This window comes from Pelobates fuscus, chromosome 8, assembly GCF_036172605.1.
Source record: "Pelobates fuscus isolate aPelFus1 chromosome 8, aPelFus1.pri, whole genome shotgun sequence".
Taxonomy (NCBI): domain Eukaryota; kingdom Metazoa; phylum Chordata; class Amphibia; order Anura; family Pelobatidae; genus Pelobates; species Pelobates fuscus.
Genome location: NC_086324.1, coordinates 144877878 through 144892080, shown reverse-complemented (window position 1 = coordinate 144892080; position 14203 = coordinate 144877878).

Here is a 14203-nt window from a genome sequence, read left to right as displayed (position 1 = left end):
CTAAATGGCAGATAATTGAGCAGCTAGACTATGGTGGAATGGTTTATACATAGGGTTACTATATTCACCATGTTTTCAGGGACACATCATTTTGTCATATTTATGAAAACTCATGAAAAGGGTTGCCCAGTTATATGAAAAACACCTATTCTACATACTATAGGGCAGCCCTTTTCATATCCTGCCTATCAATGTGTCCTTGACAATATGGTGGATATAGTAACCCTATGCATACACCAAAACCACTTCATTAAGCTGAAGTTATGGTGCACCATTGTTGCTCTGTTACATACTTTTCCAATTGAGAAAACTGTGTACAGTATCCCTGAGCCTTTCTCCTGAGCTGGTATGTGCCTGAGGATTCACAAATCACATAGATTTTACACTGTTATAATTAGCATTTAGATTGCATATTCTGCAGAACTTTACAATTATCGAAAGAAGATATTTGAGGTGAAGAGACCCTGCTCACACAAGCTTACAATCTTTGAGGATTTGAGGTAGGCAGATATATACTGTTTAGAGCCATGCCCTAGGACACTTACTGCTATTTTTATTGTATACAGGCATTTCCCAGTTTAGGATGCCCCGCTTTACGTTTTCCCGCCTTTACGAATGCAATCCGTGGATGCGGACCGCGAAGCAAGCTTTGAAGCGCTGAAAATAAGAATTTGTGGCAAGGAGAAATCAGAAAGAGAGAAGAGGAAAGAAAGGTAAGTGCATACTTGCCAACAATCCTGAATTCTGGGGGGCGGTTCTGATTTTAGACTGTCACAAGAGTATTTTCTGGTGTCCACCATTTTAGAAAGTCAGAGAAAAGTAATCATCAGAATGACACAACCACGTTGGTTGTACAGCTGGGTACATCACAAATGAAAACAATTGATTAATTGGTTTATCCTCCCACTCCTTCCTTCTGTCCCCAACGTTGGCAGGTACTGTATGTAGAGTGTAAAACATGGGTTTATGTGTGTATGTGTGTCTGAGACTGATGTGAGTGTGTTTGGGACTGTAATTATGCCTGGAATTATACTGTCCAGTACTAGTGCTATAGGTACTATACTGACTGCAGACTCTGCAGGGGGTTACAATTATTATTTAGAGTTTATTACTGTAACGTTATTTTATGGGCATGTGAGGATGCCTACCAGGTACTGTACTGATTGCAGACTCTGCAGGTTCCAATGATTTATTATTTAGAGTTAATATGGGCATTATGTGCATGTCAGGATGCATTAGGGATAGGCAACCTTCGGCTCTGCAGATGTTTTGGACTACATTATGGGGGATGTAGTCCACAACATCTGGAGAGCCGAAGGCTGCCTATCTATTAGGTTTATTTTTTATGTTTTAGTCAGACAGATCTGGAAATGTAAGCCTGGTAGTGTCTGTCATTTAGGCAGTCTAGCCATATGAAGTGTGTGTCTGACATTGTGCCATATTTTGGCAGCAGCATAGCAAGGAGCAGAAGGAGGGCTGAAGAGCCTGAAGAAAGGGGAGCAGGAAGAAACCTCTAAAATTAAAAGGAGGAAAAGAGGTGCAAGCCTTAAAGTAAGAGAGAAGGAGAAGAGATTTAGAGCTGTAAAAATAAAGAAGGAAACGGAAAGTGATGAAGGAGAGAAGGAAGTTGGATAAGAAGAAAGTGAAGAAGGAGGAAGGCTTAAGAAAGGGGTAAAATAAAAGAAGGAAAGAAGTGATAAAGGAGAGAGGGAAGTTGAGAAACGATAAAGTGAAGAAGGAGGACTCATAATGGCACCAAAAAGAAAGGATGCTACTGTTGGTGCGTGTAATAAAAATACAAAAAACGAAAAGCCATAACTTTGGAAACAAAATTGAACATCATAACAGACCACAATGCTGGAAATTCCACTAAAGAATTAGCTACCAAATATTCACTAAGCAAATTCCCAGATTTTACTAGTAACATGACGTAAAGTCATGATTTTATTAAAGACACGGAGGCGAGTATTATGCATAACTCTTTCTTTATTTCCTCAGCAGCAAAGATAGAGGAATATAAATATTGTCAAAATGAAAGAAAAAACTGAACAGGCATAACAGGCAGCCAATCACATAACAGAGGAAGTAGCTATATAAGTCCTGTGTCTCCCACAAGCCCCCTCTTTCTTGCGAAAACCGAAGACCAGGTAAGATAAACGATGTCCCACTTGATCCAAACAGGAAACGGGAAACAATGCGAAAACTTCAAGCTAAAAGAGATAGAAAAATATGGTAATTTCCAAACTCAAAACTGTAGACTTACCAGACATAACCGTGAGGAGCCATACATAAAAGAACTGGATTCTGAAATAGAAAATATATAAAAATTAGAACCCAGCATAAAACGTTCAAGATAATCCAAAACCTGATAAAAATACATGATATAAATACAGACCTAATTGAAAAACATACCTGAAATAGCACCGAAGCATCTCCTTTCCCAAAATCCACACCGGGAGGGTGGGCGGGAATAATACTCGCCTCCGTGTCTTTAATTAAATCATGACTTTACGTCATGTTACTAGTAAAATCTGGGAATTTTATTAAAGACACGGAGGCTCATATTATGCAAGTTCAAAGCTGTGCCACTACTCGAGATGCGATGTGTTCAATTGGTCTGAAATAGAAATCTCGAAAGGTCGATTCTCTGGACCAGTCCGCCGCTCGCATAATGTCTTCTAGACGACATCCGACTGAGGATGCTTTCGAAGCCATCGCGCCTCGCACAGAATGAGGCGTAAAAACAGAGGTGTCTATACCTGCAGAAGATAGTAGCCAACGCACCCAACGTGCCAGAGTAGGTGTCGAAACTGGCCGGTGAGGTGACTTAAAAGACAAGAACAAATCATGTAGATCAGCGGAGCGAAGGGAACGTGCAGCATCCAGATAAACTTTGACGCAATCCACTGGGCAGAGTGCCGGACAACCAGAAAACCTAGGGTATGTAAACGACTTGGATGCAGATTTCGTCCTCCTGGATATGTCAAAAGTAACGCCTTCTGGGGTGAATGCAACGGCGTTCCAATCCAGGGCCCTGACGTCAGAGACCCTCTTGCAAGAGATCAAACAGAGTAACATCACCAGCTTGGATGACAATCGTTTCAAAGTCAATTCTTGGTTAGGGTACCATGATGAGAGGAACTGCAACATCACGTTGACATCCCAAAAGGCAGAGAAACGAGGCCGAGGAGGACGGGCAAGGCGAATACCCTTGAGAAGGCGACATACAAAAGGATGCCTGCCAACAGGGGAACCATCCAAACCCTTGTGTCCGGCCGAAATAGCCGAGCGGGATAGGTTGATCTGCGGTATGCCTTGCCCGAGTCAAACAGGAACGTGAGGAACTCCAGGATCAAATGCAGAGGGGCAGATACGGGATCCACTGCCCGTTCCATGCACCAACCAGACCACGATCTCCATGAAGCTCGATAAGCTGTTCGTGTGCCTGGGGCCCAGGCGTTATCGAGGAGCAGGAGAGTTGTCTGCGGAACGTCTGAGACAACCCAAGGTCCCCTGAAAGGAACCATGCTATCAGGGGCAACTGGTGTTGTAACACCAGGTTGTGTGAGTTCCCATCCGGATCCAGAAGGAGGTCCTGGAAGACTGGTATCAACCGAGGGAAATCTATGGACAACTCCATCAAGCGAGGGAACCATGGTCGAGATCTCCAGAGAGGGGTGACCAACGCCACACGACAGTCGTGGCGAACCAGTTTCGAGATCGTGCGTGCGATCATGTTGAACGGGGGAAAAGCGTACAGGTGACCCTGCGGCCAGTCTTGGAGAAAGGCATCCGTCGCCACCGCTGCCGGGTCCGGCCTCCAGCTGTAGAACTTCAGCAGCTGAGTGTTCAGCCGTGATGCAAACAGATCCATCTGGAATTTTCCCCACAACATGTCCAGGCCCTGGAACACCAAAGCGTGTAAACGCCAATCGCCAGAGTCTCTTAAGTGTCTGGAATTCCAATCCGCTCCCGAATTGTCCAGACCCGGAATGTGTTCCGCCGTCACCGAGACGTTGTTGTAGAGGCAGAACTGCCAGAAATCTTTTGCTAGAATCGCCAACATTTTGGACTTCGTACCGCCCAGGTGATTTATGTAACGGACCGCCGACACGTTGTCCATCTTGAGGAGAACGCAGCAATTCGCCCGCCCTGGGGTAAGGCTGCGGATCGCGAATGCCCCTGCCAGGAGTTCCAAGCAGTTGATGTGTAACGACTTCTCCATGTCGGACCATCTGCCTCCTGTGGAAACGTCTCCACAACGAGCACCCCAGCCGTGCAAGCTGGCATCGGACTCTATCACTACGTCCGGGACGGAGCCGAAAATGGCTCTCCCGTTCCACGCCTCCATGTGTGCCAACCACCATTCTAACTCGTCTCTGGACTCCGCGTCCAAGCGTATCCGAGATTCGTAGGAGTGGCCCAGTCGAAGGTGTGACCCTGTAATGTAGTAAGGGCTCTGTAATGTAGTGGGCCCGGGAAGATCGCCTGAATAGAGGCTGCGAGGAGGCCAATAATTCTCGCCAATTGTCTTACTGACAAGTCCGAGACACGAAGAGCCCTCCGGATTTCCTTCCGAATGGCTTTCATCTTGGAATCCGGTAGAAATAGAAACTGCTGGACGGAATCCACTTTGAAGCCCAGAAATTCTATCAACTGGGCGGGGGTCAGGACCGATTTGTCCCAATTGATCAGAAATCCCAAACCTTGTAAAAGGTCGGTCGTCCATTCCAAGTGTAGTAGGAGGTCCGCCTTTGACTGGGACAAGATCAGAATGTCGTCCAGGTAAATAATGAGGTGGACCCCTCGGGTTCGGAGGAATGCCACCACCGGCTTCAAGAGCTTGGTGAAGCACCAAGGAGCCGAAGAGAGACCGAAAGGCAGGCAGGTGAAGCGCCATCATCGGCCATGCCAAGTGAAATGTAGGTAGTCCCTGCAGCCTGCAGCAATGGGAACCGTGAAGTAAGCGTCCTTCAGGTCCAGTTTGGCCAGCCAATCCGACTGGCGTAGAAGGTCTCTGAGGCAGTGTATGCCTTCCATCTGGAAATGTTGGTAACGCAGGAAAGCATTGAGAGGGCGAAGATTTATCACGGGGCGAACCCCACCCCCTTTCTTTGGTACTAGGAACAAGTTGCTCGTAAAGCCTCTTGCGGCGAACGGCAGTTCCTCTATTGCGCCCTTGGACAACATTTCCACGACTTCCGCGGAAATCATCTTGTCCTGATCTGGTGGAAGAGACAGTTCTCTGGGGGGACAAAACTGGACAGGCATAGAAACGAACTCCCCTTACACACTGTAGTACCCAAGCATCTGAGGTCAGCGCCACCCACCTGTGATAAAACAAGGCTAACCTCCCTGCTACCTGAACCTGAGCGGGAGGGGAAGAAGGGGTACTCACCGTAAGGACGTCTGTTTGGAGCGCCACTGCGGGGGTATCTGGAGCCCCAAGCTCTGCCTCTGGCTGGGAAGAAGGTGGGCGCTCTCGGGTCTTGGAAGCCTCGTGATGGAAAAAAGGAACCTCTGGGTGCTCGGAACGAGCCTCTGTAACCGCGGCCAGGCGGACAGTTCCTACTACGCCCGGCCCCTCCAAAAACCTTGGGCGCGAACATGCGCTTCATGTTCGCCTGCGCTTTATCAATTGCCGTAAAGGTCTTCACATAGGAGCCCATGTCCTTGACAAAGGAGGAGCCGAACAGTAATCCCTCCTCAGTCGGGTCAGGTTCTGTCACTGTCATAGCGGCCAGCTTAGGGTCGATCTTTAGGAGGATCGCCTTACGCCTCTCGGAGGACATAGCCGTATTAGCATTGCCCAGCAGGCATATAGCCCGCTGGACCCAACCAATGGCCACATCCATATCCAAAACTGAGTCCCCAGATTTGGCAGCTTCGAGAAGTTTGTATAACTTCGATAGGGGCCCTAGAGTATCCAGGATCTTGTCCTGGCACCCTTTCAGGGAGTGGTCAAGGCCCTTCTTGGGCTTCCAGCCCGACTTATTGAGGAATTGGGCAATTTGGGGGTCAATATCCGGGGTTCTGCCGGCGGCGCCGGGGAGGGAAGGTCTCGGGCATTCGGTGCGCAGCTTATTGCGGCCTTCTTTAAAGAGTGGGGTGCGAATACGCTTAGCCACGTACTGGGCAATATGGTCTGGGGGAACCCACTCAGCGGACCTGGGGTGCCGCAGGTCGTCAGGGTCGAACAGGGGGTTACCCTGCGGGTCAAGAATCGCCTTGGTATCCCCAGAGGCGTCTAATAAATGGCCACTGGCCTTGGCAGAGGAGCCCGAGGGGGCAAATCCTCGCCAGAATCACCTTCGTCAAAGGAGTCATATCCCATATGGTCGGACTCATCCTCCACACTCCGGTCGGTATCCGACCCATCATCTAGGGCCCTAGCCCTTTTCCATAGTCTAGCCTTTTTAGCCCGGCCAGGGGCTCTTTTGCGCGCTATCAGTGACCGCTTCCAGCGTGTCATTCATGGCAGGTAGCACCTGCATCGAGGAGTGGGAGCCGACATTTTTGGATTTGGCCTTAGCCTTACGTGCCCCAGGCACTGTCTGGGCAGGGGAAGGGGACCCCCCACCCAGGGAGTGGGTAAATGAGGAGGAGACAGCCCCCATGGCCGAGGCAATAGCCTTCTGCAGGGAGGAAGCCATAGTGGCTTCAAGCAATGCTTGAAATTCCTGAGAGGCCATAGCACTCTCAGTAGTCTCCATGGTAAAGTCCCCAGAGGGATCTGCAGGCCCATCATCCCTATCCTGCATGATGGCAATAATTTGCAAGAGCAAACTGTAAACTAACGAAATAGGAAATATTCAGACCGTTAGTGTGCCCGGGAGGGATCGAGGCGACTGACTGCACGGCAACTAGGAGGCAGACCGCATGGAGGTCCGTCCGTGCACCCGTCGGGGGAAGGGGCGCGTGCACTCTGCCCGCGCGGTAAGACCGTGAGCGGGCAGGGAAGTGCACGTAGCCGCGGTCGTGATGAAAGGACCAGCCGCGCCAAAAATCACTGTCTGCACCCGCGAGAGGGAGCAAGGGAAAGGCAGGGAGAGAAAATCTCCCGGTAAAGGGGAAAAACCCCCAGGGATCCCCAAGGCACACTAAGCGGAGCACAACAAATAAAAACGATGCATATACACTTAAACAAGGGATGCATCAATAAAACAACACCAAAGTAAATTCAGTAAATAGCAATAATAATAAGAAATACCACAATCAAAGTGCAACAAGTAAGAGAGCTAAACATGGATACTCAGCTGTCTGAGGAAGCAGCAAAGAAAGAGGAGGATTGTGGGAGACACAGGACTTATATAGCTACTTCCTCTGTTATGTGATTGGCTGCCTGTTATGCCTGTTCAGTTTTTTCTTTCATTTTGACAATATTTATATTCCTCTATCTTTGCTGCTGAGGAAATAAAGAAAGAGTTATGCATAATATGAGCCTCCGTGTCTTTAATAAAATCAACTGTGAGTACAATTTTGAAAGACAAAGAAAAATATTTAAAGGAAGTAAAAAATGCGCCATCCCTGCATTCTACTTGGATACGAACAAAGGAAAATGAAAGACTTATTCCTCATATGGAAAAACTTTTAACAGCATGGATAAGTGATCAAACTGGACGGCTCCATGTGCCTGTGACCTATGCTACCATTTGTGCTAAAGCTTTATCACTTTTTGAGATGCTGAAACAAAGAAAAGGAGGCAATGTTCAAGAAACATTTTCTGCAAGCAGTGGGCGGTTTGATCGTTACAAAAAAAATCAGCTGGTTGGCATAACATAAAAATCCTTGGAGAATCTGCAAGTGCTGATACCGAAGCGGCTTACTTATTTCCTGCTAAGTTGGCAGAAATATTGGAAGAGGGAAATTACTCGCCATCACAGGTTTTCAATGTGGCTGAAACCAGTCTCTTTTGGAAGCGCATGCCATCAAGAAGCTACATTGCAAAATAAGAATCATCAATGCCCGGTTTTAAACCAGCGAAAGATCGACTAACTTTATTGCTTGGTAGGAATGCAGCTGGAGACTGTAAGTTAAAACCCATGATGGTGCACCGTGCAGAAAATCCTAGGGCACGTAAAGGAATTGTGAAAAGCACACTGCCAGTCATATGGAAAGCCAATAAAAAAGGTTGGTTCTCACATTATTTTGTACCATTATTTTGCACCCTCTCTTCAACATCATCACCCTAATGTCAAAATCATATTCTTGCCACCAAATACAACTTCCATTTTGCAACCAATGGACCAAGGAGTTATCGACACATTTAAAGCACTGTACCTTCGGCAGACATTTGAAATGCTGATTAAAGCAATGGATAACGAGACAGGTCCAAGTCTTTTTGGAGAAAAAATTTTAATATTTTAGATGCAATAAAAATGACAGCATATGCCTGGAACAAAATTTCAGAGACAACCATGAAAGGTGTTTGGAAAAAGCTCTGCCATCAGTTTTTTGGTACTAATGTTTAAGGGTTTGAAGAACCAGCAGAAATTGTACAGCAGAACACAGAAGCAATAGTTACTCCTGCCAACAGATTGGACCTGGATGTCTCTGCAACATACGTAAATGACCTTCTTGAAGCGCACAAGGAAGAACTTACAAATGAAGACCTCTTAGATAAGGAAGAACAAGAGGAAGTTGAAGAGGTAGAAGAAGTTACTGCACCTGAAACTCCTTTCACTTTTAAAGGCCTTGAGGAAGCATTTCCACACATAGAAAAGGCAATTAATATTTTTGAGTCACACAATTCTAACTTTGAAAGAAGTAAGTTGGTAGAGATCTAAGAAATGCCTATGCCTGCTTTAAGGAAATTTACAATTAAAAGAAAAGAATGTGTTGGAAGTTCTGTCTCAAAGGAACCAGAAACAAGTGAGGTGCAACCTTCAACAAGTACCAAACAACTGAGGGTGGACTGTGCGGTGCCCCATTCATCAAGTGCAACATGTTTCTTCATTGAGAACGATGATGATTGAGGATGATTTGATGAAGAATTCAATATGGTATGTATTTCTTTAATGTTCCTACAACATATATGTATTTGTTATGCCTATATTTTGTATTTGTACTTAATAATTTAGGTTTTCTATGGTAAAATTTGTTGGTCAGGAACGGAACGCAAGCTTATTACATTGCGGTCTATGGAAAATTAGTTCTCACTTTATGAATTCTCACTTTATGAACCAGGCTTCAGAACCAATTAGTTCGTAAAGTCGGGAACTACCTGTATATGCTTTTATTGTACACACACATATACGTTTTATAAAATATTGTTTGCTTGCCATATGCAGAACCCACGCGGATAGCCAGTGTTCTCTAAAACGGGAAATGATAATGGGAAGGAGATTAAACTGAGAGTGTTTGCGTTCCCTTGTCTGCAGGCTGTGTCCACGGATTCTTATTTATAACTAGCCAATGTATGCACACCCAACAATTATACAAATATGTAGTACGTTCAAAAGAAAACGAGTGATGACATCGTCATGAGCTATACTGAGCTTATTTTAGTAACAAATATGCAATTGTAGAAAAGAGTTTCAGATTCTGTCTGGAACTGTAACATCAAAGCTATTGTTCAGTATAACGCTATATTCTTGTCCTATTAATCTCTTCTATAACAGTTTCTGTGGAATACAACCAGGGCTGCCATCAGAAATTTTGGGGCCCCTGACAAAGCACAAGGTCTGGGCCCCCCCCCCCGACCCCTCCCTCCCGGGCCCGCCCACGCCCTACCTAGTCCGCTGACAATGATGCGGGACTGAATGTGGTGTGTATAGTGTAAGTGAATTAGAATGTGTGTAATGGATGTAGTGTTTGTGTGTATTAGATACTGTTTGTGCAGTGAATGCAGAGTGTGTTAGTGTAGCAGATGCAGTGTGTATAGTGAACGCAGAGTGTGTTTGAGTAGTGGATGTAGTGTGTGTACAGTGATGTAGTGTGTGTTTGTGTAGTGGATGTAGTGTTTGTATGTACTAGATGAAATGTGTTTAGTGGATGCAGTGTCTGTAGTTGATGTAGTGTGTGTATTAGACGCAGTGTCTGTGTATAGTGAATGCAGAGTGTTTCAATTTGTGGTGGATGTAGTGTGTGTACTGTGAATACAGGATGTTTGTGTAGTGGATGCTGTGTGTACAGTTAATGCAGAGTGTGTGTCGTATAGTGAATCCAGAGTGTGTGCATAGTTTAGTGAATGCAGAGTGTGTGCATAGTTTAGTGAATGCAGAGTGTGTGTTAGTGTGTAATGAATGCAGAGTGTGTGTTAGTGTGTAGTGAATGCAGAGTGTGTCAGTGTAATGAATGTAGTGTGTGTGTTAGTGCAGCGAATGCAGAGTGTTTGTAAATGTGTAGTGAATGCAGAGTGTGTGTTAATGTGTAGTGAATGCAGAGGGTGTGTTAGTGTGTAGCGGATGCAGAGTGTGTGTTAGTGTAGTGAATGTAGAGTGTTAATGTGTAGTGAATGCAGAGAGTGTTTGAGTAGTGGATGTAGTGTGTGTACAGTGATGTAGTGTGTGTTTGTGTAGTGGATGTAGTGTTTGTATGTACTAGATGAAATGTGTTTAGTGGATGCAGTGTCTGTAGTGGATGTAGTGTGTGTATTAGACACAGTGTCTGTGTATAGTGAATGCAGAATGTTTCAATTTGTGGTGGATGTAGTGTGTGTACTGTGAATACAGGATGTTTGTGTAGTGGATGCTGTGTGTACAGGTGATGCAGAGTGTATGTTAGTGTAGTGAATGCAGAGTGTGTGTCAGTATAGTGAATCCAGAGTGTGTGCATAGTTTAGTGAATGCAGAGTGTGTGTTAGTGTGTAATAAAAGCAGAGTGTGTGTTAGGGTGTAGTGAATGCAGAGTGTGTCAGTGTAATGAATGTAGTGTGTGTGTAAATGTGTAGTGAATGCAGAGTGTGTGTTAATGTGTAGTGAATGCAGAGAGTGTCTTAGTGTAGTGAATGCAGAGAGTGTGTTAGTGTAGTGAATGCAGAGAGTGTGTTAGTGTAGTGAATGCAGAGAGTGTGTTAATGTGTAGTGAATGCAGAGTGTGTGTTAATGTGTAGTGAATGCAAAGGGTGTGTTAGTGTGTAGCGGATGCAGAGTGTGTGTTAGTGTAGTGAATGCAGAGAGTGTGTTAGTGTGTAGCGGATGCAGAGTCTGTGTTAGTGTAGTGAATGCAGAGAGTGTGTTAGTGTGTAGCGGATGCACAGTGTGTGTTAGTGTAGTGAATGCAGAGTGTGTTAGTGTGTAGCGGATGCAGAGTGTGTGTTAGTGTAGTGAATGCAGAGTGTGGTAATGTGTAGCGAATGCAGAGTGTGTGTCAGTATAGTGGATGCAGTGAGTGTGTTAGTGTGTAGTGTATGCAGAGTGCATGTTGTATTAGTGAATACAGTGTGTGTATTGTATTAGTGTATGCACTGTGTGTGTTAGTGTATGCAGTGTGTGTTGTATTAGTGTATGCAGTGTGTGTGTTTGTGTATGCAGTGTGTGTTGTGTCAGTGTATGCAGCGTGTGTTGTGTTAGTGTATGCAGTGTGTTGTGTCAGTGTATGCAGAGTGTGTGTTGTGTCAGTGTATGCAGTGTGTGTGTTGTGTCAGTGTATGCAGTGTGTGTGTGTGTGTTAGTGTATGCGGTGTGTGTGTTGTGTCAGTGTATGCGGTGTGTGTTGTGTTAGTGTATGCGGTGTGTGTGTTGTGTCAGTGTATGCAGAGTGTGTGTTGTGTTAGTGTATGCGGTGAGTGTGTTGTGTCAATGTATGCAAAGTGTGGGTTGTGTAAGTGTATGCAGTGTGTGTTGTGTCAGTGCATGCATAGTGTGTTGTGTCAGTGTATGCAGAGTGTGTGTTGTGTTGGTATATGCAGTGTGTGTGTTGTGTCAGTGTATGTAGTGTGTGTTGTGTTAGTGTATGTAGTGTGTGTGTGTGTTGTGTCAGTGTATGTAGTGTGTGTGTTGTGTCAGTGTATGCAGTGTGTGTGTTTTGTCAGTGTATGTAGTGTGTGTGTGTGTGTTGTGTCAGTGTATGCAGTGTGTGTTTTGTCAGTGTATGTAGTGTGTGTGTGTGTGTGTGTGTGTGTTATGTCAGTGTATGTAGTGTGTGTGTGTGTGTGTGTGTGTGTTGTGTCAGTGTATGTAGTGTGTGTGTGTAAATTTGTAATGAGGAGGGGGATGGGGGGGTCATTTTAACATTATTAAAAAAAAAAAAAAAAAAAAAATTGATTAATTAAATTGTTTCTCCCCCTCCCTGCTTACCTGTGTCTAGGGAGGGGGGAGATTCCATCCCCGGTGGTCCGGTGGCATGGTGGGGCCCCCCGGCTCCCTGTTGCCGCAGAGGGGGCCCAGGCCTCTAGCTTCTCCTCTTCTCTCCTCCAATAACTCTCGCGAGACCCGCGGAGCGTTGCCATGGCAACCGGGTCTCGCGAGAGTTATTAGCAGGGAGGAGAAGAGAAGAGGCTGGAGGCCTGGGCCCCCTCTGCGGCAACAGGGAGTCGGGGGCCCGCGGCTGCACACATAGATCGCGATATTCGCGATCTATGTATGCAGAGAGGGAAAGTGGGGCCCAGGACTGCCAGAGCAGTCCGGGCCCCCCAGGGCCGCCGGGCCCGTGACAACTGTCACGGTTGTCACCCCCTGATGGCGGCCCTGAATACAACTCTCGCTATGCTCAGTATGAGGCAGCCTAGACCTGGGACAACACCTTTGTATACAATACATTTCCTTCTTGAGTAGGTGAGGGGATTGTGCCTGCAAGAATGATTTTAAAGGAACACTATAGTGTTAGTTACACCTGGCACTAAAGTGCTGGAATAGATGTTTAGGTTGCTAGCCCCCCTCTCTGTGGAGTTTAAAGGTTTTATATTTACCTTTTCTCCCTTGCAGTGCTGGTGTTGCTGCAGCTGGCCCCATCTCCATGGCTGAGATCATTTTGCGCATGCACAGCAAAACGTTGCGCAGCGCCAGTCAGCTTCTCTTCATAGGCATGCGTTGAGTTAATGCATCTCTATTGGACGCATTCACCCTGGAGACACTGAACACTAGTGTTGCACTGTGTAGCACTAAGATTGGAAGCACCTCTTCTTCCCGTCTGAGTGACTGTATGATTCTGAGTGACCACTGGCGGTGTTACTAGGCAGCAATGTAAACACATTTTATATTGAAAAGCCTGCAGGGACATACAATAAATACCAGTGTGTCCCTTCAATGATCTGGAAATGAGTGTTTGAACTAATACATACCTACCAAGATTGAAAGATATATAATCAGAATGCAGTGGGTACTCGAGGGGAGGGTAACGTCGCTAGTAATGCAGCTTGAGTTACTGGTTACACCTGTAATAATCCACCCAGAAACTGTGTGGGGCACTTACTGATCATATCAGCCTGACGTCAAAATCAAGATGGTGGGACGGTACCCTAGAATATGGATTGTCCCAGCGACAATGTTTAGCAAGTCTCTCACTACCCTTTACATTGATGATAGCCCTCTGTCATAGAGATTATTGTAATATGCAGACTCAACTGATGCCAAACTGTCCATAAGAATTTTGCCTTATTAAATAATTAATCAAAAGATTCGATGGCCCTTGCTACGAGCTATATTGAGCCCTCATGGTGTCTCCCCAAGCTGTCTCTCCTCCCTCCATAGTGTATCTTAATCTGCTCCCATACTATATCCCCATTGTGTCTCCCCATGCTGTCTCCTCTTCCAAATTGTATTTTGATCTGTTCCCATACTGTATCCCCAAGCTGTTTCTCCTCCCTCCATAGAGTATTTTGATCTGCTCCCATACTGTCTCCCTATGCTGCCTCTCCTCCCTCCATAGTGGATTTGTATCTGCTCCCATACTGTCTAACCATACTGTCTCTCTTTTTGCCCTATGCTGTCACTTTCTGTGGCCCCATTGTGCTTTCTCCCCTTTCTCCACAGTGTCTCTTCCTTTCCCATATAGTGTCTCTCCCTCATACCTATTACTTTAGCAAGGCTTACCTATCTTTGCCATCTTGTTCTACTTCCACAATGTAGGCTCCATGCAAGTGACATCAGAACTGTGAGAAGGGCAGCATGAATGTGTTCATGGACCAGGACCAGCACTGGTACCCACATGGGCTCCTTATCGAAGATTGTATGTGCGTTTATCTGAGTGTATCTGTGTGCATGGGATTGTGTGCATGAATGGCAGTCTGCAAATGTATCTAGCTATTGTGGCAGGGTCAGAG